This window comes from Elephantulus edwardii, unplaced genomic scaffold (assembly GCF_000299155.1).
Source record: "Elephantulus edwardii isolate Elephantulus edwardi_28Jun2011 unplaced genomic scaffold, EleEdw1.0 scaffold00034, whole genome shotgun sequence".
NCBI lineage: Eukaryota > Metazoa > Chordata > Mammalia > Macroscelidea > Macroscelididae > Elephantulus > Elephantulus edwardii.
Window position 1 is genome coordinate 3,013,076 of NW_006399784.1, and position 23,092 is coordinate 3,036,167.

At 37.2% G+C, this 23,092-nt stretch overlaps 1 pseudogene; it reads left to right on the forward strand.

The window, feature by feature from the left end:
• Nucleotides 1–190: 190 nt before the first annotated feature.
• On the forward strand, nucleotides 191–1,012 carry LOC102850542 (annotated as a pseudogene).
• Nucleotides 1,013–23,092: the final 22,080 nt, after the last annotated feature.

A 23,092-nucleotide genomic window follows, 5' to 3' on the forward strand; every position in this document is an offset into this window, starting at 1 on the left:
TATCTTATAAGAGAAAAGAGAGAAGAAACATTCTTTAAGAATTAAAAAGTCTAGATTATACATGGTGCTGGCTAGTGTGTTGCCAAGGGCACTATCAGTGAACCAGAACAGCTTTTTGAGACATGGAGCTCATGTGGATGGATATGCAGGGCCTGGTCTAAGGAGTTAAAGCAATGAACTGATTCTAGCCATGCCCAAATGCGATGTCCCAGAGGAACGAGGAGCTGAAATGCTTCGTGGAAGTACAACCCTGACCTTCAAATTTCACCGTGGAGTCATCATTTTAGTGGAGTCTCAGATTGTAGTAGGTGCCTACATTGCTTTCCAGATGGTGAAGAAGAAGTGCATTTGGGGCGACGGGATTGTATACCAATGAAGTTTATCTTTTGCTTTTCAAAGAGAGGAACCAACTTGGAGGTTGTGGGGGTAGAAGAAAAAGGGCAACAATGAATGAATGGAAATCCAAAATCTCTCTAAATGTTCATTAAAATCAATAAAATAAAATTTAAATAAATGAATGAAGGAAGGAGATTGAAATCAACTCCTTCCTGCTTGTCACCACGGTGAAGCAGATTGTATATTCTGGGACAGGCTTTTAGCTAGGTGGTGTCAAATCTATGAGCTTCGAAACAAGGAATGCATCTCAGTAGCAGCTGCCTCCCAACATGGTGTACCAATATAGGGCTGTCCAGGGGTACTGTGATCTGTGGCTGGGAAAAGAGAGATGTTGGCATCTACTATGTGGATAGTGAAGGTAAACAGATCTCAGAGGCCACCTTCTCTGTAGGGCCTGACTCCATGTATGCCTGCAGGGTCATTGATAAGGTCTACTCCTATGTGACTTGAAAGTGGAAAAAGCCTATGACTTAGTGCATCCATCTATCTACAGAGATGCCTAGTAATAAGGTGAGGTCCTGTCACTTTCTACCACATCTGACAGGATGGCTAGATGTGAGTTTCCAGGGACAGTGTTGCAGATCTATAGGACAAGTGTAGTGGACCTGTCCTTTGAAAGATAGTGGATGTGGCTGCTTGCAATCCTTGAGGTGACGATGATTGGTAATAAGAGTATAGCACCCTATCCTGTAATAGAGGAGTTCCAAATTATACTGACCCTTTATTTAAGCTCATGTGCATTTACCTCCATTGTGTGACCAGTTGTTGAATAGCTGCTGCAGAGGAAATTATTTGTATTACTGTTTTTGCTGTTAACATACACTTCATAACCTCAAAACAACAAAAACAAAAACAACAAAAACCGAACCCAAAAAAACTATATACTGTATATTTCATTTCACCTTTAGAAACCCACTGCCAACAGGTTTAGTCCAGCTTGTGAAGATTCTCTAATTGTTGTTAGAAGCTGTAAATAGGATTAAATTATCAATCTGTCTTTCATTATGTTGTTGTCAGGTGCTGTTCATAACAAGTAAGCATCATAGCAACCCTAGGAACAACAGTCCTGAACACTGTACTATTCTGTGTCATACTGATCACGTTTGACACTCTAGAGCCTATTGCTGCAGTCACCAAGTCAGTTCATCTCATTAGATTCTACATCTCTTTTACTGACCATCCACCATTCCAAGCCCGATGTCACTTCCCAAGAAATAGCCTCTCCTAACAGCATGCCCAGATTATATAAGAAAAAGTTTTGTTGTCTTTGGCTTCAAGGAACATTCTGGTAGCACTTTCCTCAAGATATATCTGTTTGTTCTTTTGGCAGTCCATGGGATATTCAGTAATCTTTTTCAACACCATAACTCAAAGACCTCAGTTCTACTTCTGTCATCCTTACTCATTGTTCAGCTCTCATATATATAGCAAATGATTGAAATGACCCTGACCTGACACAGGCATGCCATAGTCTTTCAACTGATATGGTTATCTCTCATCATATGTTGATAAATGTGAACCACTGATTTTTTCAGTTGTTTTTGTTGTTGTTATGTGCCGTCGAGTCATTTGCAACTCATAGTGATCCTATGTACAACAGCCCTAAACCCTGCTCTATCCTGTGCCAACTGCATTGCCTCTGACACACCCATCCCGATGACTCCAGTCACTGAATCAATCCACCTCATAAAGGGTCTTCCCCTCCTGCGCTGTCCCTATACCCTACCAAACATGATGTCCCTCTCCAAGGACCTGTCTCTCCTTACAACATGTCCAAATTATGTCAGACGAAGCCCCAGAATCCTTGACTCCAAGAAGTAGCCTGGTTTAACCCGCTCTAGGATGGATCTGTTTGTTTTCTTGGAAGTCCATGGAACATTCAATACTAGTAGCACAATAAATTTTCTTTTATGCCACCAGAGCTCCTAGTAAATTAAGTTTTGAAGCTATTGACTGATGTGACAGAGTAGAACAGTTTTTTCAAGACTTATAATATTGAAGGATTCTATGGGAGAAATAATGAATGATATAGGAAGCATCAAAGGAAAATATAAAAAAACAAACAAACAAAAAAAACCCCAAAACACAAAAAAACCTATACCAAAAATAATTAGTCCATGCTATACCATATAGCAGGTACCTATGGTCAATACCCAAAAAGTTCTACAGAAAGAAATTCAGGCTTTTTTGAAGGCACTAAGGGACCTCTCAATGGTACTCAGGAGCAACAGTGTCTCTCTGGAGACTAAGGTGCGCCTGATACAGGTCATGGTATTTGCAATCGCTTGTTATGCATCAGAGAGTTGGACAACGACTAGGGAGGACAGAAGGAGAGTGGATGCTTTTGAGCTGTGGTGCTGGAGAAGGGTACTGAATGTACCATGGACTGCCAGGAAAACAAACAGATTCATCTGGGAGAGGCTTAAACCAAGCTGCTCCTTGGAGGCAAGGATTCTGGGGCTTCGTCTGACATACTTTGGACATGTTGCCAGGAGGGACGGGTCCTTGGAGAGGGACATCATGCTTGGGAGGGTGGAGGGACAGCGCAGGAGGGGAAGACCCTCTATGAGATGGATTGATTCGGTGACTGGGGTAATCGGGATGGGTGTGTCAGAGGCGGTGCGATTGGCGCAGGATAGAGCAGGGTTTAGAGCTGTTGTGCATAGGGTCGCTATGAGTCGGAAACGACTCGATGGCACATAACAACAACAACAACAAGCTGTTTTCAATATTTGTGCTGAAAAGAAGTTGGATGAAGGCAATGGAAATGACTGGAAGTGATAATATTCTGATGAGACCAGTGAAGATATTGAAAAAGTCAACATCTGTCACTATCCACATCTTAATTTGCTTCTACATCCCCATTTTCTTTGTCTAAACTAAATAAAAAATATTTTCTTTATCTTGTCAAATTCGTATGTTTTTCTTTTATTAAAAAATATGTTTTGAGTACTTCATGTCAAAATTATGCTCACTTTTGAAATCTAGCATTAACATTAGTTGCTCAACATTTAGGATCATGTGTATTCAAGGAAATGATTTCTTTTTGTTGTAGTTAAATGCCACTGAGTCTAGCATGAGCCATAGTGATCCTATGAACAGATCTGAATCCTGTCCTAGCCTGTGCCATCCCCACAATCTCTGACATACTTGAGACAATTCCTTCAGTCACAGCGTCAATTCATTTTCATCAGAATCTTTCTTTCTACAACCCTTGACCTTTCTAAGAATGACATTTCTCTTCAAGAGATAGGTTTTTCTAGCAACATGTTCAAAGTATGTAAGACTAAGCTTTATCACCTCTGTTTCCAAGAAGCACTGTGATTACATTTTCTGTAAGATGCACCTGTTCTTTTGGCAGTGCATGAGATAACTCTTCTCCAATCAAAGCTTAAAGATATCAATCCTTCTGTCATCTTTTTTCATTGTCTACCTCTAGATAAAAGCAAGTGATTGTAAAGATCATAGTCTTAGTCAGGAACACTTTAGTCTTCAAAGTAACATCATCGCTACTCAATAATTTGGAGATTTTCCTGACTACTAACTTTCCAAGTGCAGTACACCTCTTAATCTTCTGACTGTAGATCCTACCAAGGGAAATAACTGTATATACAAGTATGAAGTTGTTGAGAGTTTCAGTTTTTTCTCCATCTATCATGATATTTCTTATAGGTCTAATGGTGAGAATTTTTATTCTTGTCGTTCTTGACGTTGAGATACAATTCAAATCGAGTCTATTTATTTTTTAAATCTATGTAGCAAATACTTAAAGTCCTCCTCGTTTTCAGTAAACAAGATTGTGTCATCTACACAAGGTAGGTTATTGTTGAGTCTTTCTTCGGTCCTGATGTCACATTCTTCCACATAGTCCAAGTTTTCAATTAATTTGCTCAATATACAGATTGACTAGCTATGAAAAAAAAAAAAAGATTCAGCTCTGATGCACATCTTCCTTAATTTCAGACCATATAATGCTCCCTTGTTCTGTTCACAGAATAATGTCTTGTTCTAGGTATAGATTTCACTAGAGCACTATTATGTTAGCTAGGATTCTCATTTTTCTCAATGTTAGCCTTAATTTGTTATAATCCACACAAATGTCTTTGCATAGTCAATAAAACACAAGTATATGTTCACCTTGTATTCATTACTTTTAGTCAGAATCCATTTGACATCAGCTATAATATCCCTGGTGACATTAAGTATTTAACTTCTTCTAAATCCTGTTTGAACTGCTGTCAGTTATTGGTGTATGTTATGTTCTAGCTGTTTTTAAATGATCTTCAGCAGTGTTTTGCTTACATGTGGTACTAATGATATTATGTTATAATTTCCACATTCTGTTGTATTACCTTTCTGAGGCATATGAACATATATGGATCTCATACAGTCGATTGGCCAGATAGTTTTCCTCAAAACTAGGAGCTTGTCTTGTTGTTGTTGTTGTGAAGTGCCATCGAGTCATAGGCAACTCATAGTGACCCTATGAATGAAAGACCTGAACAATTGCTTAAACTTTCTTCTTTTCTCCAGGTTCATAGGTTTTCCAGAGGCAAGATATTTTGGAAATAGATGCCACTCCTGCTTCCAAGCTTGTTTTAATCAGGAAGCTCCACCAAACACTGTCTACCATGAATAATCATTATTACATTTGACACATGGTCAAGAATCAATGTTATTAAAGGAAGAAATTCAAGCTTCATTGGAGACATCAGCAAAAAAAAGCCCTAGGAATTAACGATGGAATATCACTGAAGTATTTCAATAAACATATGTAACCTTCAATGTGCTCATAGAAGAAGAAACAATGCCTTTTAATTGTGATTTTAGAGAAGAGTACATAGACTGCCAAAAGAATAAATAAATCTATCTCAGAGGGAGGACAACCAAGGTACTACTTTGAGGAGATTAAATTTGCACCATACAATTTAAACATGCTGTTTGGATAGATCAATCTATCAATCAAAGTATCATGCTGGGAAAGGTGTAGTGTCAGAGAAAGAAGATGAACTCTAATAAGATGAATTGATACAGTGACCTTAACAATGGGCTCAAGCATATAAGAGGTCTTTAGAATGATGTAGATTAGAGCAAGTGTCAGACCTGCTGTCCATAGGATCCCTATAAGCCATAGTTGATTTTATGGCACCTACAACCAATAGTAACATAGGCACTCTAAACCAAGAGATGCTATCTTGGGCTTATCAGTCCTAGCCTGATGGTCCAAGCTGTCACATTTGGTGAACATTTACCATCCTTACCAAGATTACTAACTGTCTGACCTTTTATTTTAAGTCCTTTATCTGATTCTAATCACACCATGAAATTGTATATGTAGAATTTATATAGCGTGAAGATTTTCTTTGTTAAATTTAAGCCAATAGACAAATTATCTATGCTGGTTTTTTAATAAATTGTATTTTTACATAGAAATTGCGTTTCACACAACTAAAATGAAATATATTATTTTCTCATGAAATTGATTCATATTAGTATTTGTTATGGCTTGAATGAAATCCAGTCCCAATTATTTACAAATCCTGGTAATTGTGCAAGCAACTTTATCTGAAAATTGTATCTTTCAGATATAATTATTTAGCCTAAAGTCATATTATAATAAAGTCCACTCAAATACATCTGGTATTATTATTAAAAAAATAGCAATATAGTAACTCACAGATAGGAAGTGAAGATGATTATGGGAAGAAAGAAGCAGAATTTATGTACCAGTAACCAAGAAAACAAGGAACGACTAAGGCTCAAAAGCTGTAAGAGAAAGAAGAATCATGTTTTACAAACATCTTAAAAGTCTAACAAAATTTGCTCTTTTGGGTTTTAGATTTTTTTCTTTTTGATCAATAAAGGTTTTTTCCCTTATAACTTTGCACTTTTAGAATGTTAATTTCTATCCGTGTCAGTCTATCATTTTATTTTGCCAGTAGGTATTTTTTTTTAGGTTTCTAAAAGCAGAGAGGAGGAAAAAATTGGACAAAGTTATCCATCCTCAGACATCTCATCCATACCTGATTTATATATATGTGGAGATAGAATTTTATGCTTTAGGTTGATGCTTAAATACATCAATATTTTTATAATGTTTTGATGAGGTAGCTCTTGCATATTAGACTAAACGCATTTTGTGGATACAAAAATTAACTATTATAGGTTAAGTTTTTTTCTCCAGAATAGTTATGTACAAATCCTAATTGTCAGTTCCTTTGAATGCTATCTTCTTAAAAACAGTATTTTAAAGCCATTACTATGAGATAAAATACTGAAATGTCAGGCCATGCCTGCAGGATGAGGACGAGTGTCTTGGGAGTCTCTGTGTCAGCTGGATGTAGCCTCTTGTGTCTTGAAGAGAGGCAAGGATGGAATGCTTGGGGCACTTGTGGCTTTCGTTTTGCCACAGGTGGGTGTTGGTAGAGTGGATTTTCCAGGTGAACTGAGAGTCTCTGGCCCAGAGTTCATCAGCATTTGGGCATGCCAGAATAGTAAAATATGGTAGGGCCCTTGGGTCTACGGACTTCGGCCTGTTTTTCATTGTTTTTAGAGAAGCATTCTTCTAGGTCATATAGACCTAGTGTTTCCACTTGCTGTACAGAGATAACTTATGGTTGTTGTGAAGCTGAACACTATGATACTGTTGGTCAGATGCATTAATGGTTATCCGTGGGGGACAATGTTTGGTGGAGCTCCCCGATTAAAACAAACTTAGAAACAGGAGTAGCATCCACTTCCATTATAGCTTGCCTCCAGAAACCCTATGGACATGGAGAAAGGATGAAAGTCACACAAGTGTTGAGGACTGTAATTCATAGGGTCTCTATAAGTTGCCTATGACTTGATGGCACTTAACAACAACAACAACAACAACTATGAGACACATATATACATACATACATTTAGGTGGTTTAGTGGCAAAAAGCTGTGTTGCAATGCCAAAGTCATGTGATTTGAGGTCACCAGCTGCTCCATGGGAGAAGGATGGGCAATCTCCTGTCTGATTAACTTGTCTTTCAAAACCCACTAGAGGGGGATCAACTATGGATCATTTCCAACTCTATCTATCTATCTATCTATCATCTATCTATCTATCTATCTATCTATCTATCTATCATCTATCTATCTATCATCAATCTATCATTTTGGAAGCAAGAGTAGCATCCACTTCCTAAATACTATATCTCTTGAAAATCTATGAACTTTGATAAATGTTGATGGATGTAGAGGGGCTTCAGGTCTTTCATTTATGGGGTTGCTATGAGTCATGCTCAACTCAAGGTAATCAACAATGCATAATGTACTACCGAAGAAGATCTGAAGTACTTGCTGCAAAATGTTAAAGACTGTAGTCTTCAGTATGGATTGAAGCTCAACATCAAGAAAATAAAGATTCTCACCACTGGGCCATTCTGCCTTACATAAATTATTTCCTTGTATGAAAACTATCCAAGTCATCTATTTCAGGAAGATTTAATGTAATTTGACAAAGTTATTTATTCACAATCATTTTTTTTATTACTTGCTGGACCTTAAAAAATCCCCTTTATTTAAGAATATGAAATCTAGTCTTCAAGTAATAGGACTATGACATTTCAATGCCTTGAAATTATTTTCAGATGATTTTTTTAAATTCAGGTAAGATAGAACAAAGGTTGTATTTTGGTTCTTGTGGATTTGTTTTCATTTTCTTTAACTTAATTTTGTACCTACAAATAAGTAGTTTACAGTCAGCACAGACTGTGCCAAGAAATCTGGAGGACAGCTAGCTGACCAAAATACTACAAGAGATTCATATTTACTCTTGTTCCCAAAAAAGGAAATTCAACAGAAAGTGAAATTATCAAGCAATATTACTAATATCACATTCAAGAAAATCTTGCTGAGTATTGTCCAAATATAATTAGAACAGTACCAATATGGAACAGTACTGAGAGTTGCTAGAAATAAAAATTGAATTTTAAAGAGGTCTTGGCACCAGAGAGACTACTGCTGATGTCAGATGGGCCTTAGCTGAAAACAGAGAATACCAGAGGATATCTATTTCTGTTTTATAGACTGTACAAAGACATTTGTTTGTGTAGATCACAAGTTACGGCTAACAATGAGAAGAATGAGAACTGACTTGATTGTACTCACACAAAACCTATACCTAAACAAAGAGACCATTGTCATTACAAACAAGACAACAGTGTATTTTTTAAAAGTTAAGAAAAATGATCATCATGATATAATTTTTCTCCATAATTTTTCACTATGTATGTGGAAAAGTCATTCTAGAAGCTGGAATTTATGAAACAGAATGTGGCATGAATATCAGAGGAAGTCTCATCCACAACTTACATTATGCAGAAGACACTACCCTGTTTGTTGAAGAGTGAGTAAAGCTTAAAAGTGAGCAAAACTGAAAATGTTTTATGCAGAAAAATAAAAGACTACAGCTTTCAATATGGATTACATATCAACATTAAGAAAATAACAATTATCCCCGCTGGACCAATTTGCAACATCATGATAGATGGGGAAAGATTGAAACTTTCAACAATGTCATCTTATTTTGATCTACAATCGGCAGTTGTTATCAGCAGTTAAAGAAATCAAAAGATGAATCACATTATGAAAACTCACTGTCATGGATCTCTCTAGAATACAAATAAGCAGTGAAGTCAATTTAAAATCAAAAGTGCGTCTAATCCAAGCCATTTTCTTTTCAATTGCATACAGTGCATAATAAAGTTTGACAATGACTAAGAATAACAGAAGAAATGATGGCTTTGATTTATGGTATTGGAGAAGACTACTGAATAGAGCCATGTCCTTCCAAGAGAAAAAAAAAAAAAAAAAGGTCTGTCCTTTAAAAAGTGAAATGAGTGAGCTTCTTTGGAAGTTAGGATTGTGTGATAGCAATGGCTTATTGTTCAAAATTACTTTCCTAGCAAATTATTTACTTCTTTTCATGTTGTGTTGAAGTATTTCTTGTATTAAGGAGATAGGATTATGGTGGAAAACAAGCCCCACCTTACTAGAGGCCCATAGAAGGTCATGGAAACTTACTGCTGATACTCTTATGAGATGCTTCCTCTCCTGGGACACAGCATCGGTTATACCACAAGTGACAGGCTACAGGATCCTGTATCACCAGTCTTTGCAACTCTGGCCTGCATCATCCACAGCTGTGTGAGTCTTTTCCCACACTCACACAAATTTGAGTTTATATGACACCTTCTAGAGAACTACATGGGATAGGGGAACTGAAAGCAGGAGGAACATTTGATATCAGAAATCATAGAGTGGTATAGCAGATCAATCATTTGGGACATTGTCAACTTCTTGTTTTTAGTAACTGTTGTTGTGTACCATTGAGTCAAAACTGACCCACAGTTGATCCTCCTGTAGGTGGTGAGAGGAAGTAAATGGTATGGCAGTAGATTACTCATCCTTCTTCTATGGAGCAACTGTTGGACTCAAACCATGCACTTTGGAATTGCAACTCAGCTTTTTATGACTAGGTCACCAAAACTCCCTTTTTGTAAACGTGTGCTACTAATTTTAACAGAACATATTGTAAATGCAATTGGTGTCTGTGTAGTGGAACTTGCTACAATGTTACAGACTCCCTGTAACATGTGGCTGTAGAGGGGGAAAAAAAAACCACCAAAAAAAAACCCCAAAAAAACAAAAGAAAGAATAACCATTGGTTTGTAGATGGGATAAGAGACAACCATGGTTCAATGCAGCTCTACTGGTACAGCCAGTTACCCAAGGAAGAAGATATTCATGAGATATGAAGTTAGTGAACCTAACCCCTGAGAAATGGATTTATTGGATGCACAGAAGTATGGAGTGATAAAAAGAAATGAAAACTTACAATTCGCTGGTTTCTGCTGTGAGTAGTGACAGAAAATATTGTTGTTGTTAGGTGCCGTCGGGTCACAGACGACTCATAGCGACCCTATGAATGAAAGGACTGAGCACTGTTCTACATAGTTTCCAGAGGCAAGACATTTCAGAAGTGGATGCCACTCCTGCTTCCAGGCTTGTTTTAGTCGGGAAGCTCCAGCAAACACTCTCCCCCATGGGTAAGTAACCAGCAAATGCAAGGAAAAATAATGTAGGAATTGTGGAGGTTGATAACAGGACTCAGTCAAGTCCTACCAGGACAGAATTTTACCCTTAATTTCAAAGTCTGTCTGGAAAGAGGGGTGGAATGTGCAGGAGCAACTCAAAATATACACTCTCCCTGTGGTCATCAAAAAGGCAGTTCAGGAACCAAATGGGCAGGATCAAGAAAAGATTATAACAAAAGGATATGATGTAGAGGAAATGTATAAGTTTGTAGGTTATTATTCACAGTTTCCTGAGAACATATTACTAAAATGCATTGTAAGAGTGACAAACTGACCAATATAAGGGCAGCATCTGTGGTTCTGAATGCTGCAAAGTGGAAGAGTACAGTTGGGTTGCTGAAAGACCTAGTGTTCTCTATAGAACAGTCATAAATGGCATTGCAAGATTCAGTTACACAGTAGATTAATCCAGAAAAGACAATAACTCTGATAGAGTGGATATAGTCTGCAATTAGTTCTGTTTGTCCTTTGAAGAGAAATTTCTCCTCTCCCCTTTTAAAGAGCAAAGGAACACTCCAGAGGAAGCCTTTGATGTTCTGCATATGTATATGATATGTTGGAACGGCTTCATGGTGCCAAGAACATTCAGTCAATGTGTGTGCTTCTTACAGATGTCATGTCAGAGATGGTAATGATAGGAGACCCTCCTCATGTAGTTTTGATAGTGGAGAACAAGATAATTTGAAAAGCTATAAAAACTGTCTTGAAAGGATTTTTCCTCATGAGTTTTAGGGATACAATGGATATCATGGTGATTTCTAGGCAAATTGGAGGTGACTATGGGAAAAAGATTTATCCTAGGAAAGTGGGGATTGTTAGATGGTTATTCAGGAATGGGATGAATATACACATCAATGGAGTTGAGACAAAGGTTCTAATACAGCACCACAGGAATTTTAGTGGAACAATGGATGCTATCTCTGTTCCCCAGCATCAGGAAGGCCTAAAGAAACTCATTCTATTCATTCTGATGATGAAGTCATTGGTAATGTCTGCACCCTGCTGATATCACTGGAAGAAGAAGGAAACTCAGCTAGTTGGTAAACATATGGATTGGCTAGAAGGTAAGGGTACTTCTGGTCTAACCCTCACTAAAGGACCTAAAGACACACTATGAGTAAAACAGCCTGGGGGAAGAAAACAGCAACAACAATAGCCCGACATTCTTGGGATTTATGGACCCAGAAGTTCAATGTACTATAATCCCCAAACCTGTTGATAACATCTTGAATGGCCCTAAAGCTTTATGTATTAAAGGGATATGGGAATGTATCCTGAAGACTAAATATAGTAGTTCCACCTTTGGTTACAAGGGGGAGAAGGCATTGTATCGAAGGTGTGGGGGGGAAAAAAAAACAACAAACCAACAGTAGATGAAAGGAGACAGATACTCAGTGATAGGTCTTGCAAATGCTTTTTTACTCTGTTCAAATTCCAGAAAATAGCCAGTCACAGTTGTCATACCCACAGAAATGAGTTCAGTTTCAGTTTACCTTTTCAGTATTTCAGGATTATTTGAATATGCCAGCCTGCTGCCATAGTCTGGTTAGAAGATACATGAACTTGGTCCCAATATTCAGTGTAATTATACATCACATTGAAGATATCCGTTAATATTAAACACTAAGAAAAAAAATGGCTAGGAATGATTTTAAAACAGTGGTTTTCCACACGGCCAACAGAGGTTGGTTGATAAAGTCGGCAACCCAGGGCCCTACCCAAACTGGAAGACACACCTGACATTCCATAGACAACCAAGAACAGATTGCTGTAACTACCTACTCTCAAGACTAAAGAGTAGGTGTGTCCAATGTTTAGATTTTGGAGGAATCATAGTCAGTTTGAATTTTGGAGGAATCGTATCCCACATCTTAGAATAATATTCACTCTGATCCATAAATTTACTTGAAAGAAAACGGTCTGATGGAAGTCTGTGCAACAGAAGGCTATGGCTGACATACAGAAAATAATCTAACTTTTCTTGTCTCTATGCCTGTCTGGTCCACATTCAGACATAGTTCTGAAAGTATTTTCCATCTATGCTTATGGCGATTGAAGCTTCTATAAAGAACCTGAGAAGGCTACTCTGAAGCAGTTTCTAGACTAGGAAATTTCTACATGGTGCTGTTTGATACATGACATTTGAAAGATAATTACTTGGCAGCTATTGGGAATAGGTTAAGACTCTTTCAAAGAAAGAAGGACATTAAATTATTATGATACTTAAAATATTTACTCTCTGATTGTCGATGTTAGAGAGGAACTCTAATAAAAGAAAGATGGTGTCCTACAACTGTTCTGTTATAAAATGGAAGTGGCTGATTCAGAGAGAAAAAAAAAATATTGCTAAGGGTATGCAAGGAGGTATGCACTGAGTTCACAAACAAATAGACTCTTTTCTCAGTGATTATGCCCTAGAACCTCCACAGAGGCTGCCAGAGCCTATTGTCACATGGCTTAATTCCCTCTCGATTAGAAGAAGTCTGCTTGGCTCACAAATGAAAGTTCCAGAGTATGTGGACAATTTTTGATGTGGAAATGTACCATATTAAGACTCTGAATAGGAAGATAGGAAGACCATGGGTGAGGAGGGTGAGAATAGATAAGCACAATGGACTAAACTGCTTGCTATCTTCTAAGTAGTGACTGAGGAATTGACTATTGGTAAGAGTTCATATATGTGAATTTTTATTGCTTAATAGGCAATTGTTAATAGCTTAGTCATAAGATAAATAAACAATGGAAAGTTGAACTATTAAAATGATCACCAATGAGGGGCCTGAATCTATGGAAAGTACTCTGAGAATTTAGGGGGTACTTTAGAGATGGACATGTTAAGGCTCGTCAAAAGATTTGAATGCCCAATAGACGCATGAAGAAATGCTCAAAATTACTGGCATTAAGAGAGATTCAAATCTAAACCACAATAAGATGTTGTCTCATACCAATAGCAGTGATAAAGTTTAGCATGACAACAAGCAATAAATGTTGGAGAGGATATGGAGAAGTGGGAAATCTCATAAATTGTTGGTGAAATTTTACAATGGTACAACGATTCTGGAAGATCTTTAAGGTTTCCTGAAAAAGCTGAACATAGAAACTCCATATTTCTCAGATATTCCACTGGTAGGAATATACTCCAAGGAAATGGGAACTGAGACACAAATGGAGTTTTGTGCGGCCATGTTCACTGCAGCATCATTCACCATCACTAGAATACTCAAATGGCCCAAATGTCCAATCACAACTGAATGGATTGAGAAATTATGACATATTCACAGAGTGACAATTATGCAGTACTTAGCAACAACAATTTCAAAAAATATAACATAACTTGAGAGAGACTAGAGAGCATTTTACTTAGTAAATTAAATCAGTATCATAAAGACAAATACTGCATAAAACCATTATTGTAAAAATAGAGGGACATCTAGTAAAACATGTATGAGGACCTAAGGAGGGAAGAAGTGGGAGCAGAAGGGTGAGGACATTAGTAAAAGACTGGAACAAAAGATATTGTACAAGTTTGGTCTACCAAGTTACATTTCCTCAGACTGAGGAACACAATTTACCATAGAATGAAGCAGTGAGCCAAGAAACATCATATTAGATAGACATATCATGTTTCCTACCACCTCAGAGTAATGGTCTAATAAAGAATTGAAAAAGGATAATTGACATTTGTTATCTAAAACAGGAGGAAATACAGATATGTAGGAATGTCTCACATATATTTTAAAAGTGTGTGTTCACATTCAATTAAAAAAAATAAAACACAAAATACAAAAAAACCTAAAAGGGGTCCGTTTCTGAACATATTTTTGTTTCTCAAGGATATCTGGGAAAGAGGGAGTATGCAAGGATGCTGATGCTACTATAAAATACTCTGATTATCTCCTGAAATGATTTTCTTTTTGCCAGGTGCTGCAGTCCCAGATCCAAATAACTCTAACAATATGCTTTATATGTATATGCAAGTATTCTCAAGGGTCTCATGGATGGATTGCGCCTTCACCTCATTTGCAAAAGTAGGTTTAAAGGTGAAGAGTCTTGTACACTGGCCAAGAAAACCTATTGATGTTGAACATTTGTAATAGAATCATCTAAAGAGGAAGCATTTGCCAGAGAAATCTTGCTGCTCGAGATTTGAACTGCCACAGTAGCTGAATGTGATGTCTCTTCCCAAGGTTCAAAAGTTTAGGGAAAAATAAATGACAAATGAGCAGAAGGAGAAATAATAGCTGACAGTAAATGAATAAATAAATAGGTCATGCAGTGGGATAAATCTAACATTAGGTTAATACTTCCAGAGAGAGTTTTTGCTAGATAAACAGCATAGACTAGGAATGTGAAGTCAAGACATATTTAATGTTTTGAGATGAAATATGTTAGAGTCATGTTTATTTGGATATACTTAATGCATATTGATGTTTTTTCTGTGTCTAACTGTTAAGATATAAGAATGAAAGACAGACAGTGTTGAAATATATTGCAAAAATTAGTTTTTGTTGATTTAACTCTATTTCATATGGCAAAATATATCCTAGAAATGAATATTTGATACTATAATAATTGACTATATTATAATTTAGAGGAAGAATGCAATCCGATCTTTAGCTACCTGTTTGATTGAATATGCTAAATAGGGAAGATTTGTCCTGGGAAAATGCTTTTGATAACAGTAGAAGTTTGTAGAAGATGTAGGACTTTGCTGGTGGAATAACAAATCCCACCTAGTACTGTCAGAGATTTTCATTTGAATAAACCTGTAGATTCACCTTAGACTTTAATTGAAGATATTTGAAAGAAAGATAAAGGGGGGACAGGGGGGACAGACTCTGACTTTTGAAAACAGGAGATTTGAAAAAGTTGGTGTAAATAAGTGTCTATATCCTGATATTGAAGTTAAAAGAAGTAAATGAGCATGCTTGCTCGTAATTACCATCTACTTGGATCCAATAAACTGGTTGTAGGAGGGACACAACAATAAGGTAGTGGCGGAGTTTGAATGTGTTGACCTAAATAGACAGATGTACGCATAAGCAAGGAAGGGTAGCTACTTTGAAGAGCAGAAAGGAATCGGCTAGTCTAGAATAGAGGAAGCAGTATGGATTCCTGATTCTGAAGCTGTTGCCCATTTGAACCTAGTGACAAATGACAAGGGAGGAGCTGACCAGAGCCCAGCCAGATTAAAAGAAGATATTTCATGCTGGGAACAATTGTTGCATACTTACAGCTTGCTCTGGACTGTATTTGTTTATAGATGCAGGTAGTCAAGATTCCTCTGGAAATAGACAATTCTTCAGACAAAGGCATATACATATTTCCTCTGAGTACGATTTTGATAGGAATGGGCAACTTAGATGTTATCTATCTAAAATGAGGATATTAAAGCATGAATCTTCAAGTACCTGGCTTGCACACCTCAAAAATGTAATTTTTATTAAGATAATTATAAAGGGAAAACTATTTTTTCAAATATGAAGTTTAATGGCTAGAAAAGCCAGGAATTGCTCTGTGTTGTCAATGACTTATTGTTCAAATGTCTTTCCTAGCCCTTGATTAACTTTTTTATTTTGCCATGAACTATTTATTATATTAAGAAAATAGGGTCAGGGTGGATTACAAGCCCCACCCTACTAGAAGCCTATATAAGTTCATGGAATCTCTTTTGTGAGATGTTTCCTCTCCTGGAACACAGCATGCATCCGTGTTGCAAGTGAAAAATTAGAGAATCCACTGTGCAGCCTTTGGACTCCTGTTATGACAATGATATCTAATCACATATACCTTTTGAACAGCTCTCTCCTCATTTGTTTCAATGCAGTATAGTGGAGTGGACTTGGGCGGAGGAATTGTATAACAATGAAATAATTTTTCTTTTACTTTTCAAAGAGAAGAGCAAACTGGCAAGGGGGGGAGTGGGCAGGTAGAAAAGTGCAACAATGAGTGAATGGAAATCTAAAATCTCTGTAAATTTTCACTAAAATTAATAATAATAATAATAATAATAATAATTTTAAAAAGAGGCAAAACCAGCCAAACAAACAAAAACTAGAGAATCTTGACCCACAGTTTACTAATCTCTGCAGGAATGCTTACATCACCTACAGTTGTACAAGTCAGTTCTCTAACAAGTGTGATTTTCTGTGAAACCTTTCAGGGAACCACAGAACCCAAGGGACATCATGGAGTGGGAGAACAGAATGAAGAAGGAACAGTTGATATCAGAAATAATGGAGTTATTTGGGGCATTTTTTTTCTGCCTTTTAATGACTATTCTGCTACTAATCTTAGCAGAATGGATTGTATATGTGAGTGGTGAAACTTCATCTCACATATTTTGGATACTTTGTTAAGAAAAGCCAATCCTTAGATGAGCATCACGTTGAAAGTCAAAGAGCCAGTGTAAATGCAAAATTCCTCCGCAAAGTGGATTGACACAACGACTGTAACAATGAGATCAACTGTGCTGGATTTGGTTAGTATGGACTAGGATAAGACAGCCTTTCAGATCTGTTGTTTATAAGGCTGTTAATTGTTACAGTCAACAATAACAATATGACAGCCTAATCCCTTTTTTGTTGAGTTACTAACCAAGAGGTAGCACATCTCTGATGGATGGTTGGAAACTACTCAAAGATCTGAGGAAGATAACAAAAATCTCCTTGCATGTGAATTACACCCTTAAAAACCTAAGGGAAGACTATGTATGAATTGGTTCCAACTAGAACACAATGTTGTTGTTATGTGCCGTCGAGTCGTTTGCGACTCATAGCGACCCTATGCACCACAGCCCTAAACCCTGGTCTATCCTGTGCCAACCGCACTGCATCCGACACACCCATCCGGATTAGCCCAGTCACCGAATCAATCCATCTCATAGAGGGTCTTCCCGTCCTGCGCCGTCCCTCCACTCTCCCAAGCATGATGTCCCTCTCCAAGTACCTGTTCTTCCTGGCAACATGTCCAAAGTATTTCAAGAGAAGCCCCAGAATCCTTGCCTCCAAGTAGTTGCCTGGTTTAATCCTCTCCAGGATGAATTTGTTTGTTTTCTTTGCAGCCCACGGTATATTCAATAATCTTTTCCAGCACCACAGCTCAAAGGCATCAATTCTTCAGTCCTCCCTAGTCATTGTCCAACTCTCTGATGCATAGCAAGCGATTGCAAAGACCATGGCCTGTAACAGGCGCACCTTAGTCTCCAGGGAGACACCGTTGCTTTTGAGTACTTGAGAGAGGTGCCTAACAGCAGACTTTCCCATCGTGATACGCTTATTGATTTCCTGACTGCTGATGCCAAGAGTGTTGACTGTGGAGCCCAGCAAACGGAAGCTGTGAACAATCTCAATCTGTTCCCCATCCATCCTGATGCTTCCAATTGGTCCAGTGGTGAGAATCTTTGTCTTCTTGACATTGAGCCTCAGTCCATACTGAAGGCTGCAGTCCTTGACCCTCTGCAGCAAGTGCATGAGATCCTCCTCAGTTTTGGCCAGCAAGGTTGTGTCATCTGCATAAGACAGATTGTTAATAGATCTTCCACCAATCCTGATGCCACAATTCTCCTAATAGAGCCCAGCTTCTCGGATAATCTGCTCTGCATACATGTTGAAAAGGTATGGAGACAGGATGCATCCCTGGGGTACACCCTTCCCAATTTTGAACCATGCAGTGTTACCCTGCTCTGTTCTGACTACTGCCTCTTGGTCCAAGTATAGGTTTCATATTAGCAGAATTAAATGTTCTGGGATTTCCATTCTTCTCAGAGTCAGCCACAGTTTGTTATGATCCACAAAGTCAAATGCCTTTGCATAATCAATGAAGCGCAGATAGATATTCTTCTGGTATTCTCTGCTTCCAGCCAAGATCCATCTAACATCAGCAACAATATCCCTAGTACCACAACCCCTTCTAAACACAGCCTGGACTTCTGGCAGTTCTCTGCTGATGTGCAGTTCTAATCGTTTTTGGATAATCTTCAGTAGAACCTTGCTTGCATGTGAAATCAATGATACTGTTCTGAATTTCCACATTTGGTCAGATCACCTTTCTTTGGAATGGGAACAAATATAGATCTCTTCCAGTCAGTTGGCCGAGTGGTTGTTTTCCAGATTTCTTGGCACAACTTGGTGAGCACATCCAGGGCAACATCTGTTATCTGAAATACTTCAATTGGTATACCATCTATTCCTGGGGCCTTATTTTTTGCTATTTCCTTCAAAGCAGCTTGAACTTCTTCCTTCATCACCATAGGCTCTTGCTCATATGTTATATCTTTAAATTCCTCTGTATCTGCCAATTCCTTTCTATATAATGACTCAGTATATTCCTTCCATCTTCTTTTAATACTTCCTGGATCATGTAATATTCTGCCCAAAGCATCCTTGATTACAGCAACTCTAGGATTGAATTTGTTCTTCAGTTCCTTGAGCTTAAGAAATGCTGAGCGAGTTCGGCCCTTTTGATTTTCTGACTCTAGCTCCTCGCACATTTCATTGTAGTATTTTGCTTTGTCATTCCGAGCTGCCTTTTGGAATCTTCTGTTCAGCTCTTTAGTATCTTGAATTCTTCCTTGCGCTTTGGCTTCTCTACTCTCCAGTGCAATCTTCAGAGTTTCTTCTGACATCCATTTTGGTCTTTTCTTCCTCTTCTGTCTTTGTAATGACCGTTTGCACTCTTCCTGGATGATACCTTTGACATCCTCCCACAACTCATCTGGTCTTCGCTCATTAGTGTTCAAGGCCTCAAACCTGTTCCTGAGATGATTCTGAAATTCAGGTTGGATGAAATCAAAGGCATATTTTGGCTCCTGTGGATTTGGTTTAATTTTCCTCTGTTTCAGCTTGAACTTGCATATGAGTAGTTGGTGGTCTGTTCCACAGTCAGCCCCTGGCCTAGTTTTCACAGCTGATATTGAGCTTCTCCAGTGGTTCCTTCCACAGATGTAATTGATCTGATTCCTACGCATACCATCAGGTGACATCCATGTGTATAACCTGCGTTTGTGTCTCTTATAAAATGTATTTGCAATGAATAGGATTGTTCTTGTAATCCTAATCCTAGAACACCATAGGATTAATATATAAGCCTAGATTAATATAGCCAACAGTAAATTTCAGAACCAGACTTCCGTTATGTTTGTGTGTGTCTGTGTGTATCTGGTATCAGATAAAAGAGACATTTGAATTTAGTAAAGAAATATAGGCAATATATTGTTCTAGAACAGCTGTAATAAAGAAAAGTAAAACTCTCCAAAGCTCGTATTGCCCAGTAGAAAATAAGTAAACAGGCACAAACAGCACTACAAAGCTGAAAGTAAAGGAATGCTACTACAAATTCATAAAATTAAGAATTACTTTAAGTTACTGTTGTTGTTATGTACCATTGAGTTGAAATCAACTTGTAACTGACCCTCAAGTGGATTTTCAGAGGCAGTTAATCACACATAGGAGATTGCTTCTCCCACGGAACAGCTGGTGGATTCAAGCCATGTGCCTTCAAGGTAGCAACACAACTTCTTACCATTAGGCCAATTATAAAACTAAATTAAAAACAATTTACATAAAAATAAACATTAACTACATAATTTACCAGACTGACAACAATCAGATTTTAAAAGTAAATTTTTATTTTAGAAGATCTAAAAATTATACATATTGAAAGGCTCAAGTGCAAATTAGTAGTTATGGATAGCATTTACTAGGAAACATTTGGCAACAATCTCAAAATGACAAAAGATATTGATTTTGAAAATATTTTATAATAACCAGCATGTGTTGTGATGATTAAGAGAGGAAAAACAAATGACAAGCTTGTTATAATTGACTTGACTTTTTGCATGAATGCACTTTTTAGATCACTTTATCGGGAGAATAATATACACAAAACATATCAATATCTCAGAGTTAGAGAGACACAGACAAAAAAGAAAACTTTAAAAGAAAACTCTGAAGCAACTTTAAATAATGAGACTGAGAATTAGAAAGGGCAGAGCATCACACAAACTACTTAAAAATGAGAGCTTAGAAAGTATAATTTAAGAGTTTTTTAAAAATCAGTATGAAAGTTCAACTACCAATCAAAAAGTTACTCTTTTGCTCTAAAGTTAAGTCTTTAGTACTTATAAAAGATTCAGAATCTCTGAAGTTCCATTTGGTCAGTGAGATGAAGTTATACTGAACACATTACTATATTACATGCTATAGAGTAAACTATGTCTCACATTAATTGTATGAACAACAGATCAGGACAAGGACTTATCTTATGTCAACCTCACAATCTCTACCTAACATGAGCTAAGATAATATCTATATGGGAAATGTGGGGAAAACTGAGTTTAACTTCTACTAACTTCATTAAGGGGAACATTCTCAATCAACAACATTCACAGTATAAAACTGATCCACCCAAGGTCAGATACTTGACAAGGTCCCTACTTGACTGCGCTTGTACTAATTACTACCTCCATAATTCATTGTCAATGACTACACAGACTAAAGAATTTGTTTTTACTCACAGATTTGTGGTTTATTAGGAGGAACAGATTAGAGTGAGGGGAAGGCAAATGATACTCCCCAGTGAAAGTACAGGTTTAGTAAATAGCAGTGGCCTAGTAACCTTTGGTGGAGTAGTAGTAAGACCTGTAATCCCAAAAGCTGCAACATGAATCCACTAACTGCTCCATGAGAGAAGGATGGGCAATCTCCTTGTTTGATGACTGCCTCTGTAAACCCACGGGAGGCTCAGTTATGAGTCGGTTCCAACTTGATGGCACATGACAACAACAACAACAGTGGCCTAGTGGTAAGGAGCTTCACTGTAATCACAAAGGCATGGATTTCAAATCCACCAGTTTCTCTACAGGATAAAGATGGAGAATCTTCTCTAGTGTGACTAAATTGTCTCTGGAACCCTCTGGATGGTTGCCTATGATTGGGTTCCAACTTGACAGTACACAATAACAACAGCAGCACCAAGACCGGTTAACAGCAATAGATAATTCCTCAAACAGTTCAAATAGCTTTTTGGCCAACAGAAAGGCACAAACCCTCAATCCAGTCACTTCTCAAGTCAGCAACAAGATACCTACCTTTGACACAAGAACCTCTGGTTCCTAAGAATGTACTCTGCATTCTCTGCTTCTTGCTTTGTGTTGAGGTTCTTAAAGTCTGTAGCTGAGTCTTCTCAATTTAGTGGCAAAAAATAATACTCCAGGAATTAACGAAATGTCAACTGAGGTATTTCAGCAAATAGATGCAGCCTTTGACCTGTCTATATCAAGAAATTTCAAAGACAGCTGCTTTGCCCACTCATTGAGAGAGATCCATATATACTTTCTTTGCTAAAAAAAAAAATCAAACAGAATGTAGAACTTATAAACAACATCATTTATATACATGTATATAACATCTTACTGATGATTATTTTAAAATGGCTAGATAAAAGGAAAGGGAAGGATCCAGAGGAGATCTAAAAAGATGGGATAAAATCATGTGCATAGTTCAATTGTGATTAATTTTACAAAACACCATATTCATGGTGTACAAAACACAATGTGAATGAAGGATTGTGTGAAACATAGTGTTAGGAATTTTACTTGCAACTAATATAAAAGAATTTAAAAAAAAATAGCTTGAACAGTACGTCATGAGGGAACTATGGATATCTTGCTAACATCATACTCCTATCATCTTAATGTCATATATATTTGGATGAAAGTAGAGACTACCAGTAAGATTTGTTCAATTTTATATTTGAATTTTGTAAATAAACTATTTAAAAATATGTTCACTTTTTTTTAATTGACTATAAAAAGGGACTTGACTGTGAGGATCATAACAAATTATGGATAATGTTGAAATGATTGGAAACCACAAAACTAATTGTGATCAGGTGACATCTGTACACAGATCAAGAAGTCATTGGCTTGGAAGAACACAGAACATTGTATGATTTTAAATTAGCAAGTTGCTTATCAGGTTTGCTTCCTTCTCCCTACCTATTCTGTCTGTAGGTTGAGCAAATTAATTAAACAACTGGATTATATAAAGAAATATGAGGCATCAAGATTAGAGAAAGACTCATTACCAAACTGTGTTATGAAGTTGATATAATCTTATTTGAAAAAATTGAAGAGGACCTGAAGTACTTTAATAAGATGAAAGACTACAACCATCAATAAGTATTACATCTCAACACCAAGAAGAGAAAAAAAAAATGTTCACTATACAACCAGTAGGTAACATAAGATGGAGAAAAAAATTGAAGTTATCAAATCTTCCATGTTCTTGGTTACATTAGTAATGCCTGTGCTAGTAGCAGTCAAGAAATTAAAAAAAAAAAGCAAAAACAGAAAACAAAGAAAACCAAAACTCTAATATGTTTTAAAGGGAAAACTCTATTTTGAAGGGTTTCTAATTATTACGTGTCACTTAGTTGTGTCTGGCTCCTAAATATCCTGTGAACAACAGATTAAATTATTGCTTGAAGTTATATGTTTCTTTTCAAGCATGATTTCACCTTCCGTGGCATGGCCCCTTGTGATAACATGTCCAAAGTATATGAGA